We start from the raw sequence: 13,160 nt of genomic DNA, 5'->3' as shown, positions 1-13,160 counted from the left end.
TGCGCCCTATAGCAAAAAAACCTCTCCAACAACAACAACAAAAAAAGTGTGCTTACGACAAGACACTGGCCCTCCTCTACCTTTTCAACTTTAGGGTTTAACCACGTGACATCACTGACAGTGTAAACATGTTCAGCTTCTCCCACATTGGGCGATTTCATGTGGCTCATCTTAATAGGCTGCCCCTCTCCCAAGACCCTTCTCTGCAGGAAGATCAGGGCCCATCATAAGGTCTATGAAAGGCTCATACTACTCTCTCTTTTTTTATGATTATTATTATTTTAAAAAAATTGTAATAGGGCATGTGTACTCGCTGGAGAGAGAATAAGAGAGAGAGAGAGAAAGTGAGAAAGTAGCTCCAAGGGCCATGCCACATTCCCTGCTCCTCCATTCCCCTCTTGAGGATTTGGGCATGCTCACACATACACCTGGCATGTTTCTCAAGCCCTCAGGTCTGAGACTGGAACCACAGTCGGCCATGAGGGATCCAGCACCTTAACCACCACACCACCAACTGGCCCAAGGCCTGTGCATCTCAAGCAGCAGGATTAGGAACACTGCAGCACCTCACCATATAAAAGTACAGGTGACTGGTCCCAGGTAAACGATGTCCTGCTGTTTTCTTTTTTCTTTTTTTGAGAGTTTTTTGCTATAGGGCTCGTGTGCTCGCCAGAAAGAGAGAGAGACAGAGACAGAAAGCAAGAAATAACTCCCCAGGGGGGATGGCCACACGGCAATCCCTTCTCCTCCATTCTCCTCTCGGGATCTTGGGCACATGCACACGCGCCTGGAGTGAGTTTAAGCCACCAGGTCCAGGACTCAAACCACGGTCGACTACATGGGAGTTCAGCGACATAGCCATTACACTAACTGCTGGTTCCATGCCCTGCTGTTTTCAGAAAGAGCTGGACCCTAGACCAGTGTGCCTACTCAGTGTGAAGCCAGCTGTCTTCGGTTAGAAGCACATTCTCAAGTCTAAGGCCAAAACAGGAGCAGTGGCAGAGCAGGGAGGCTTGGCATAGTAACCGGCCCTAACCCTTGAGGGAGGCTGAAAGGACCTGCAGCTGGTGTGCCTGATTCCTGCAGCAAAGGCCACTGAGCTTCACATACACCTGCAAGCCAGAGGCCAAGAGGCGGGGCACCACTGCCAAGAAGCTGGGATCCTAATCAGGGAGTATGATTTCAACTGACCAATCTGCCACCAGTACCTGACCCTCCTACAATGGAGCAAGGGGCCAGGTAACACAGAGAAAATGGTTTCAGAGTCGCTCACCACAAGTTGAAGACACGTGCAATGTTCGCTTACCTAGCTGCCAGGAAGGGCCCTGGGAAACGGAACAGGCTTGTTTTGTTTTGTTTTGTTTTTATTTAATGCTAGATGGTGAGAGAGAGTGAGCAAGAGAGTAAGTAAGAGCACCCGACAACGTTGCCTGGTCATGTTGCATAAGTTTTTTTCCTCTAATTCTCCATCCTATCAGAATCCTGGGCACAGATGCACATAGCATGTTTCTCTTTTTTTTCTTTTTCTTTTTTTTTTTTGAGAGTTTTTTGCTATAGGGCACGTGCGCTCGCCAGGCAGAGAGAGAGAGAGAGAGAGATAGAAAGCGAGAAATCACCCCCCAGGGGGGATGGTCACGCCGCAATCCCTTCTCCTCCATTCTCCTCTCGGGATCTTGGGCACGCACGCACACGCGCCTGGCGTGAGTTTTAACCCACTGGGTCCGGGACTCGAACCGCGGTCGAGTACATGGGAGTCCAGCGACATAGCCATTACGCTAACTGCTGGCTCCCCATAGCATGTTTCTCCAACTACCAGGATGGGACTCAAATCCTGACTGGCCATGTGGGATCCAGATTCCTTTGCCCAGCACTTTCATGGCTACAATAAAGGCCTGGCCCAAGAACAGGCTTGTTCTGATGCAAACTAGAGGTGAGGAGGGAAGGTGAGAGATAGTACAGGGGCTACTGTCAAGAACAAGAAAACTAGTCTACAGGTTGAAGAGTAAATGGGGCAGTGACACACAGACCCAAAGACCTGCTCAGATCAGGCTTAATAGTCCAGCCGTAGCTGACACAGGTGGGGGATAGCCTGGGGAGTAGAGAAGCGAGCAGTGAAGTTGCAGAAGGTGTGGGACTTGTCCTAGAACCCCTGCACACTCGATCCACAGGGATCTAAGGAGCCTACCTCTCTCCATCCTCACATAAGAAAACAAAGACCCAGCCAGCCAGCCACCTTCCTTCGAAAGGTGGGAGTCCCTGTGAGCCAGGGCTAATTCGCATCCACCCTATGTCTGCAAAACATTTTATTCAAAACTGTCTTATAAAATGGCAGTCACATCAGAGTTGATGAGAGACTGAAACTGGCAACTCATCGAACGCTAGAAACTTGAGGCCACTCTGCGCAGAAATCAGTGGGCCACCCTGCCGTAGCCACACTGGCAAATGCCCCCGAGACGCACGTTCTGCTTGTCACACCAGCAAAGCACTCTGCGAAGACTCAGCCTTTTCTTTTCAGACAAAGGGCTTCCCATAAGGAAAGGTTCAACCACACTGGTGTTTTTGTTTTTTCTTTGTTTTTGGTGGTTGTTCACCAGTTTCATGTGGAAGGAAAGAACAACAAAGAAGAAGAAAACACTTCATACTTTTTTCTAGTTATAGAAGGTGTCATATTTTTCATAGCTGTATAAATATAATACTCTACCTAATTGTTTTCGAATTTTCTTTGTTCTTTCATTCTTTTTTTTCTTTTTTTAAAGGCTCTGAAAATTCACCTTTGGGTTGAACACATGTGTGGAAAGAAAACCTGGCATAAAGAAAACTGGGTTATGCCGGAGCGGCAACGCACGTAACCTTAACGACAGTGTGTTTGCTTTTCCAAACACTATAATGTATGAAATAAAATATTAATAGCCATTACCTCAGTTCTTCTGAGAACAGACCTGAGTCACAGCTCTTGTGTGGCGTGATTTCCACACACGCGCCTCACTGTGCACGCGGCCGCGTTGGGAGGCGGTGGGAGACTCAGAACCGGCATGACCCAAACGAGTATGTGTTTCTATTCCATGAGGTCATAGGGAGCGTTGCTTATTTTGGCGCCCAAATTCAGTTCTTCTGAATTCACCACCTATTACACATTTTAAGACTAATCACCTAAAAACGAACTAGGAAAGATGGCAAGACTACTTTTAATGTAGAAAGGAAAATACTGGAATAAAATGAACCTTCTCTGTTATTTATCGGCAGCTAAATTTGCGATCAGCTGAACGCTCTGACATTCAAAAGCACCAGAAGGGCAAATTATCTGTGTCAACGAATGTGATTTCCAGTGCCTATCTGGGCACTGCAGATGGACATACTCAGATTTTTAAAACTTTGAGTGGATGGTGTTAAGTTTGGCAAAGACAATCCACTTGGTGGGGGCTTATGGTAAGTTTGGTTTCTTCTCTACAAAACATTGTCTTCTTGACAAGCTTTAGGGTCTCAAAAAAACAAACCCCCACTGTTGGACTGTCTTCTGTGTGACGATGATAAGGCCGAAGTAAAGGAAAGAACGAAAGGCAAACGCCCAACCCAGTACCTGGTACACAGTAAGCACCCCAGGAATGTTTAGCTCCCTTTGCTCTTCCCCACCGCGTATGTGCCCTCTCACATTGATAAGTGCTTTCAGGTCACGTTTCAAACTGATTCTTCAAATTCCCCATGAGATAGCACAATGTGAACATTCCCCTGGTATTGGCGGGGGGCCCAGGGGGAGGATGGTGCATGTACTCCTGGCACGGGCAGTGACGAGCCGAAGCTCTCTGTGCCACAGCTTTGCGGCAGGGCTCCTGGGCTGCGTTGCTTCTTTCGGTGGCCTGCCATGCCAAGGTGTGTTTTTTACATCTGTGCAATAAAATGCAGTGTGGTTGGAGAGGCGGCGGTGGATGGGAACCCACCCACAGGCAAATGACGTCAAGAAGCTAGAGGGAAACATTGGGCTTCTCTGTTCTCGAGAAGCTTCTGCTATGTTAAGCGACCTGAGAAGGAAGCTGACTTTCCATTGAAAAACAGCCACTTTGGCAGGCGTCAGAGACAGCCTGGTGTCTTATACTTCCCCTCGCAGGAAAAGTGGGGAAAATAATTTCCCTAAGTTGGAAGGGAAGAAACCTGGAGTTCAAAGAACATTAGAGCTGGAAAGGAACTTGAAGGGCATTTAGTGAAACCTCCACCTCCAAAGAGCAAATGTGGAGACTGAGGCTCAGAGGGGGGTGGGATGTAACCTTTTGCCCTCAGATCTCTGGAGCAGCTGCCTGCCTGCACCCTGGTCAGCTGCTCAGAGGAGATAGCCGGTGGCACCCCCTCTGTTGAAGAGTTGCTTCAAGGGAAGCTCACTGGCTGGGGGCAAAACTGCCCTGTCCTACTGACACCCTGAAACCTGAGATCTTGCTAGAGAGGCGTGTGTGTGTGTGTGTGTGTGTGTGTGTGTGTGTGTGAATGAATGTGCACTCATACATATACACATATGTAAGACACACAAAGCCAGGCAGCCCTTTCCCCCATCCACCTCTGCCCACACGTAACAAGCTGATGTGTGAACTCTGCCTGGAATAGCTTTCCCTCGCGGGTCTCTGCAGCCGGCCAACTGTGCCCATATACAGACAGGGCTCTCCTCAAAGCACAGACACAGCAATCCCACCTGAGCTGGGGGCCGGCCACTGAGTCTCTCGGTTTGCCAGTCTGCTCTTCAGCAGAAAGGCCCCCGAGGTGACGGCTAGGGACAACTGAGGAACAGTGCACAGAAATCGCAAAGCACAATAGTCCACCGTTCGTTCCACGCCTGGCCACAGGTCTGGCTCTTCCGTGTCTTTGGAAAACCAATGGTGCCTGACTAAATAATCCTGTGCTGTCACTCACAAAACTCTGTGTTTTCCTTAGAAGATTAACTCTCCCATCTGTGACCTCCCTAAACAGAAATCCGTCAATTAATAAAATGAATAATAATAATTTCTAAAGACTCAGAAAGGGGAAAAGACTGAGGGGGGAAAAAAAGAGGAAAAGACGCAGAACAGAAAGCTAGTATGAGGCAGAAGGAGAACGCAGGCCCAGCTCTTCTTCCTAATACCACGGGGGTAACCAGTGCTGTGTCCGTGGTTCAGAGAGTGCTCATTCAGGGAATATACCCTCTGAGTCTAAGACAGGGCTGCACAAACAGGACGTGGAAGGGGGATTTTTTTTTCACTCACTCAGCAGTATTTACTGAGAGCCCACCAAGGGGCAAGCCCTGTGCCTGGAGCTCGGGATCCACTAATGAACATAGGCTGGGGTCCTCATGGAGATCACACCGATCAACAAAAGTCTTTACTTCTTTATTAAGTAATTCACTTCTTTCCTCTATTTCAGTTCTTGGGTTTTTAACTGTAGAAACGTCAGGTTGGGTTCGATCTGCATCCCACCCCCGTATCTTTGGCTTGCCCCGCTGCGGACCCCCTGCTCTCCACTCCCTGCAGAAATGACAGGCATGATGGATGATTCCTCACAGCATCTGATTGCTTTAGTCTGAGTGTTGGCAGTTGTTAGTGATGGCTGTTATTATCTGATCACTGATAGATTTCATTATTTGTAGCTTTCTACCATGGCTTTTACTGGAAGTTCTGTAAGTGTGTGTGTGTGTGTGTGTGTGTGTGTGCGCACGTGCACGCATTTTCCAGAGTATATTTTATGATAGACTTTAACAGGGTTGAGTAAAAATGTGAGGTAACCAGCTTCCCAGTAGGAGCTCAATGATATGTAAGCAAAGGTCCCTGTGAAAGATAAGGTTATCCCTCTCAATATAATATGGAAAATAAGTAACAGACAAATGTGTACTTTAACTGTTTTAATTAAACCAGAATTTCAAGTTAAAAATGTTACCTTTTTTTTTTTTCCCTTTGCTACACGAGACTTTTAGTTTCTTGTCCCACAGGCTAGATCCTCCTTTTCATCTCTCTGTTATCTGGGGGGATGGTTATTAATGCGATCGCCACACAACAATTATGTTTGTAATATTTTAAAGTCAACTGTCTTAAACAATATGTAAGTGGAATATAAATAAACCAATATTTTAAATATACCAAAAGATCGCTGATTGCTCTTGAGCTGGTTATTGAGATGAATGAAACACATTCTTTAATCAGAAAAAAAAAAATGGATGAGAGGAAGAAATCACATAAAAGCGTAAGTAGCAACTCAAAAATTATTTTCTCGGTTTATTTTATGTTGCAGCTACACAAGCCGTCCCTTTTTGTGTGTCCATCAATAAGCTATCTGTTGTGCTTTTGTACAAAGAACAAAGATGCTTTTATCAATTCTCAAAAGTCTGTAGGACAAACCATTCATGCTGTCAAACCCCCTAAAACCCTTTCAGCAAATAATGAAATCCATCAGTGACAAATGTCAACATACTAATTTGTTAAATACAAAACAAAAGCAACATTCAGACAAGGCGCTTCATTTCATGTTATATCAGCACTCCAATTTGTACCAACTTTGTGGCAACCCACGGACCATGCAATATTAAACAGGACTGTATTATAATGACTAAAACTGGAACAATAAACTCCCCTAGTTCATATGCTAATGGTGCAGCTGAAATACATGCTATGATTGTGGCACGTTCGACTCCCTCCGAACCACTCAAAAGCCTATAGACACTTATTTCTAATACAGAGTTGTGGGTATGACCCAAATATATGAATATCAAATGAATAACAAAAGAAACTTGAGGCAAAAACCAGAAGCCCTAGAGAAGACCTTATAACTCTCTTAGACCAATAAGCCCAACAGGTGCAATGAATGCACAATGATAAAAATCGCCTTGATTTTGATCGTCAAACAGGATGAAAAGGTTATCTTCGAAGCTATCACATTCCTCATTTCTGGCAGACTTTTTGAAAAGCCTGAAGGAAACAACAGGGTAGACGATGCTGGGGTACAGGTACGACGGAGAGCCTCTGACCGATAAGTCTCTGTGCCTTTTTTTTTCTTTTTTTTAACTGCTTCAAATGATGCCTGGTTCACCAGAGGACTTCAGAGTAATTTTGAGAGACAAAGCCCAAGCTTTGGGGCCAAACATACCTGGGCTCAAATCCTGGCTGAAGTGCATGGTAACTATGTGACTTTGGGTCATGTTCTTTATCTCTCCGGGCCTTGGTTTCCAACCTCTGATATGAAAATCACAACCACTGTGCAGGGAAGCTGTATGGAATTCCAGTGCCATAGACTAGGTGTTGGAAGTTTTCTATATTTTTCTATACAAAAACGCATCATGACTTTTCCAACAACCAACTACATAGTGGGTCTTCCACACATTTTGATACATGAATGCCTTGGCCAGACTTGCCTTGGGTCATCTGAGTGGACCCCCTTTACTTTTGGGGGGAATTAATTGAGTTGGGCTTGCCATCAGCTCTAGTGGAGCTGTGGTGGAGGGTAGCATCCGGCCAAAAGGAAGGCTGTGCTGATTAGTTACGGTGTGCAGTCATCAAAGGGCAGTCACAAGTGATGTAGTGATAATTCAGAAAGTACATTTACTTGGATTTCTATATATCTCCAACCAGCCTAGTCCAACCATCGTGAGGAGAGGATGCGGGTGCTACCTGTTGTGCATTGCTACCACTTCCTCCACCACAGAGCCTGCTGCCCTGTTACAGTCTTTAATGTGGAAGCAAACTAGCAGAACTACTTCAAGGAACCTGAAATGCAAAAAGATATCAAAGAAAGATAAAGAAGAGCTTTGAATTTTCTTCTTTCAAATGGTGTGTGCACACGCGCATGCACACGGTATATTTCTATGTAAGACATTTCTAGAAAACTGAAGGCAAGAAATTATACCTGAATTATGGCAAGAAGTAATCACATCTTTGTAGAAGTGACACAAATCACTACCACCTGCCTGTCTTAAAATACCGTTCCTTGCCCTTTCTTTTGGATACAGCACAGTCCTATGTGTCAAGGCCTCAGTGGGGGTGTGAAGTCAGAGGAGACATTAAACAGCTGCCATGCTTCATACCCACGGTCACCTGTGTTTCAGCTGTTGACCCCACTCACTCTACCCCCACTCAGGAACCGTTTGCTGAGCTAAGGAACAGCACCTAAGGATCCAGCCAGCTTTATCAGTTCCTTTCTCACCTTTTGAACATCATTCACTCGACCCTATTAACCCTTCCTCACCACCTTCTATCTATGTGAGTGTGTAAGACATATTCGATGACACTTTCAGTGGGAAACTAAAATGTGTCTGTCTTTCCTGCATAAACAGTCAATTAACAGCATACACAACCAACTCAAAGTTCTTGGATATTCAAAGTGGAATCTGGGACCAGGACCATTAGTCACTACAAGTGAAGAATCTCGGCCCCATTTCAGAGTGAATGAGTCAGAATGTGTATTTTAATAAGACACCCAGTGGATTCACATGTACCTTGAAGTAAGTTCTTCAGCCAGCCCATGCCATGGTGGTTAAAATAGCTGGATCCCACACCACCGACTGTGCAGTTCAAGTCTTGGACCCTGTGACTTGAGAAACATCCAGATTCGTCTGTGCGCACACGCACAATATTGTGAAAGAAAGGAGAAATGGAGAAGGGACTGTGGCATGACCATTCCACATAGGGGGTGCTTTCTCACTTTCTGTCTTCTCTCAGACCCCACTACCTAGCGCACACATCACTGACAAATTGCTTTTACAAGTATTTTATTAGTAAAAATATATGCATCTTAAGTAAACGTGATTGAAGAAACTAGTTTTTTCTTCTTCTTCTTTCCCTGGTGGATAGCAAATAGTGAGAGACACTAAAAAGCAGGGGAGAGTCCTGAGGGTTCAAAAGTTAATCCCACATTCAGGAGATAAGTCCCACATTTAGCAAATATCAGATGAACACTGACCATATGTGGAAACTTGGGCCAGGTGGAGTGGCTTTACGAATGAACAGTTTGCCCATCTTCCCACTTAAAACATTGAAAGCACAATATGATACAGTACAATGTGATACTGTGCTGCACTGCAGGATGGAGAGTCACAGAGGAGGAAGCAATCCATTCTTTCTTGATGTGAGCAAATTTGAGTGCCCTATTTTTTTGGTCACCCCTCCTTAAAAGCTAGAAGGTGCCAAAATTATGTCAACTCCACATGAGTCACGGAAGATCATGAAATTTTGATTTCCTGCTTATTGACAGTGGGTAGCACATTCTAGTTGTTTTGATAATGTCTCCCACCTAACCACTTATTGAAGTTATGTTTCATACTATTTACTCAGCTCTACACGAATTACAAATAGAAACCCAAACGGCAACCACCTCTTGACACGAGGGAATAGTGGAATGGTCAGTTTTGCCAAAGTCCAAAAGAAAGTGGGCTGATTCAAACATGGAGTTACTGAAGGAAAGAGATGAGCAAGGTCTAAAAAATGGACACTTGGAAAACGTCCTACTTACTTGTGAGTCAAATCGTCCTTCGCTAAGACGCTTTGTGATTTGGTTTCAAGTCAGTTCCCAGAATCTCAGCTATTCCAGCACTCAAGGCTAAGGAGAAAACACACTCTAAAGCCAAACATAGATGGTGTTTGGATTATCTATACACCCCATTCTCCTCACTGAAGGGGAAAACAAAGCTAAGATACAGACATATAGAGAAAAAAAATGTTCCGAAGTATTACCACTATTGGATACTATTCCAAAGATGACAGGTTGTGTGCCATGAAATCTACTCTAGCACCATAAAACACTTTCCTAATATAATATGGGGCAGAAACAATACTAAATGGGAACAATGATACAAGAGATTTTCCTGAGAGAGAGGGAAGCCTGGGAAACACCTGAGAGACTGAGAAGGTGAGATGTAGCTGCTCTGCATTCCCCTGCACGAGGGGTAAAGAATCACCAGGCTTCCGTAAGGTGTCATGGAGAGAGCCTGGAAGGTGGCACAGTGGTAAAATGCTAGGCCAACCTACTTGAAAAGACTCCGGGTTCCTGTCCGGAGAGTGCTCTGAGCACTCTGGGCACACATATGCCCGTGATCCCTGAGTCCTGATCCAGCAGCCTGAATAACACAGCAGGTCCATGACCAAAATCCTGAGAGGAGAATGAAGACAGGATTGCAGGGTGGCCATACCCTTGGGGGGGTGTTTTTTCATCTTTCGCACCTTCTTACCCACCCCTCCCCCTCAAGTGCACACACCCTCTAGCAAACTAAAACAAAAAGAGAAAGGAAATTTAAAAAGGCATCACTGGGACCTGGGCATGATACGAGTTTGCTCGTGAATGTGCTATTTGCAGCATCATGTTGACATTATTAGCAGGCTGCTGCTGTCATCATAATCACTTTGTGCCATTGAAACGTGACAGATTAGAATATGCATAAATGACAGAATCTGGTTGCTAAAGGGTCTTTTAGCACCTCTGGTTCCCTAACAGTCTCACTGTACAGAGGAGAGAACGCAGGCTCAGAGAGGTGAGGGTCTTGCTAAATCGCACAGCTCTCTAGTTGGCGGCATTCTTCCCGTCATTCCCAATCGAGTGCCCCCTGTGTTTTGTAGTGTTCCCAACCCATCCCGACCTCGAGTCCTCCAAGTCCACAGGAGTCCACAGTGCTCTGCTCAGTACTTTAGAAAGTTCAGTTGAGTCTACATAAGAGAGAACTTCAAGTAGTTTTTGAAAGAATAGAATTAGAGTATGAGTTTATTTGATGCAAAAAAAAAAAAGTGAAATCCATGCCATTTTCTCACAATACTCATTTTCAATGAATGTTTTTTCTTTTTAGTTTGCTTTAGAGTGTGTGTGCTTGCTGGAGGGAGGGAGGGAGGAAGGGGGGGGGAATTACTTCCCAGGGACTACAATCCCTTCTTCATGCTCCTCTTGCGATTTTGGGGGTGAGGGTTCAAAAGTTAATCCCACATTCAGGAGATAAGTCCCACATTTAGCAAATATCAGATGAACACTGACCATATGTGGAAACTTGGGCCAGGTGGAGTGGCTTTACGAATGAACAGTTTGCCCATCTTCCCACTTAAAACATTGAAAGCACAATATGATACAGTACAATGTGATACTGTGCTGCACTGCAGGATGGAGAGTCACAGAGGAGGAAGCAATCCATTCTTTCTTGATGTGAGCAAATTTGAGTGCCCTATTTTTTTGGTCACCCCTCCTTAAAAGCTAGAAGGTGCCAAAATTATGTCAACTCCACATGAGTCACGGAAGATCATGAAATTTTGATTTCCTGCTTATTGACAGTGGGTAGCACATTCTAGTTGTTTTGATAATGTCTCCCACCTAACCACTTATTGAAGTTATGTTTCATACTATTTACTCAGCTCTACACGAATTACAAATAGAAACCCAAACGGCAACCACCTCTTGACACGAGGGAATAGTGGAATGGTCAGTTTTGCCAAAGTCCAAAAGAAAGTGGGCTGATTCAAACATGGAGTTACTGAAGGAAAGAGATGAGCAAGGTCTAAAAAATGGACACTTGGAAAACGTCCTACTTACTTGTGAGTCAAATCGTCCTTCGCTAAGACGCTTTGTGATTTGGTTTCAAGTCAGTTCCCAGAATCTCAGCTATTCCAGCACTCAAGGCTAAGGAGAAAACACACTCTAAAGCCAAACATAGATGGTGTTTGGATTATCTATACACCCCATTCTCCTCACTGAAGGGGAAAACAAAGCTAAGATACAGACATATAGAGAAAAAAAATGTTCCGAAGTATTACCACTATTGGATACTATTCCAAAGATGACAGGTTGTGTGCCATGAAATCTACTCTAGCACCATAAAACACTTTCCTAATATAATATGGGGCAGAAACAATACTAAATGGGAACAATGATACAAGAGATTTTCCTGAGAGAGAGGGAAGCCTGGGAAACACCTGAGAGACTGAGAAGGTGAGATGTAGCTGCTCTGCATTCCCCTGCACGAGGGGTAAAGAATCACCAGGCTTCCGTAAGGTGTCATGGAGAGAGCCTGGAAGGTGGCACAGTGGTAAAATGCTAGGCCAACCTACTTGAAAAGACTCCGGGTTCCTGTCCGGAGAGTGCTCTGAGCACTCTGGGCACACATATGCCCGTGATCCCTGAGTCCTGATCCAGCAGCCTGAATAACACAGCAGGTCCATGACCAAAATCCTGAGAGGAGAATGAAGACAGGATTGCAGGGTGGCCATACCCTTGGGGGGGTGTTTTTTCATCTTTCGCACCTTCTTACCCACCCCTCCCCCTCAAGTGCACACACCCTCTAGCAAACTAAAACAAAAAGAGAAAGGAAATTTAAAAAGGCATCACTGGGACCTGGGCATGATACGAGTTTGCTCGTGAATGTGCTATTTGCAGCATCATGTTGACATTATTAGCAGGCTGCTGCTGTCATCATAATCACTTTGTGCCATTGAAACGTGACAGATTAGAATATGCATAAATGACAGAATCTGGTTGCTAAAGGGTCTTTTAGCACCTCTGGTTCCCTAACAGTCTCACTGTACAGAGGAGAGAACGCAGGCTCAGAGAGGGGAGGGTCTTGCTAAATCGCACAGCTTTGTCGCTGGCAGCATTTTTGTAGTGTTCCCAACCCATCCCGACCTCGAGTCCTCCAAGTCCACAGGAGTCCACAGTGCTCTGCTCAGTACTTTAGAAAGTTCAGTTGAGTCTACATAAGAGAGAACTTCAAGTAGTTTTTGAAAGAATAGAATTAGAGTATGAGTTTATTTGATGCAAAAAAAAAAAAGTGAAATCCATGCCATTTTCTCACAATACTCATTTTCAATGAATGTTTTTTCTTTTTAGTTTGCTTTAGAGTGTGTGTGCTTGCTGGAGGGAGGGAGGGAGGAAGGGGGGGGGAATTACTTCCCAGGGACTACAATCCCTTCTTCATGCTCCTCTTGCGATTTTGGGGGCACACAGAGGATGTCTGAGTGATTTTCAAGCCTTTAGGTCTGAGACTTGAACAATGAAGTGAGCCATGTGGGATTCAGTCACCTTAACCTCCATGCCACCTGCTGTCACTCTCCATAAAACTTTTGAAAACCCTTCTTATTTGTTGGAATAAAAGGCAATACAGGGAACCAGCAGTTAGCGTAATGGCTATTTCGCTGGGCTCCCACATAGTCGACCACGGTTCGCGTCCCGGACCCGGTGGCTTAAAACTCACG

General features: G+C 45.0%; 1 protein-coding gene across 1 annotated transcript in view; it reads right to left on the bottom strand.

Annotated features, from left to right (window-relative positions):
• AOPEP (aminopeptidase O (putative)) overlaps positions 1–13,160 on the bottom strand; it is a 237,910-nt gene that overhangs the window by 199,456 nt on the left and 25,294 nt on the right. The window lies entirely within an intron of this gene.

Source organism: Tupaia chinensis, unplaced genomic scaffold, assembly GCF_000334495.1.
Source record: "Tupaia chinensis unplaced genomic scaffold, TupChi_1.0 Scaffold145148_1, whole genome shotgun sequence".
Classification (NCBI taxonomy): domain Eukaryota; kingdom Metazoa; phylum Chordata; class Mammalia; order Scandentia; family Tupaiidae; genus Tupaia; species Tupaia belangeri.
Note: the sequence above shows the minus strand (reverse complement) of the source record. Positions and strands in the feature narration are given on the sequence as shown.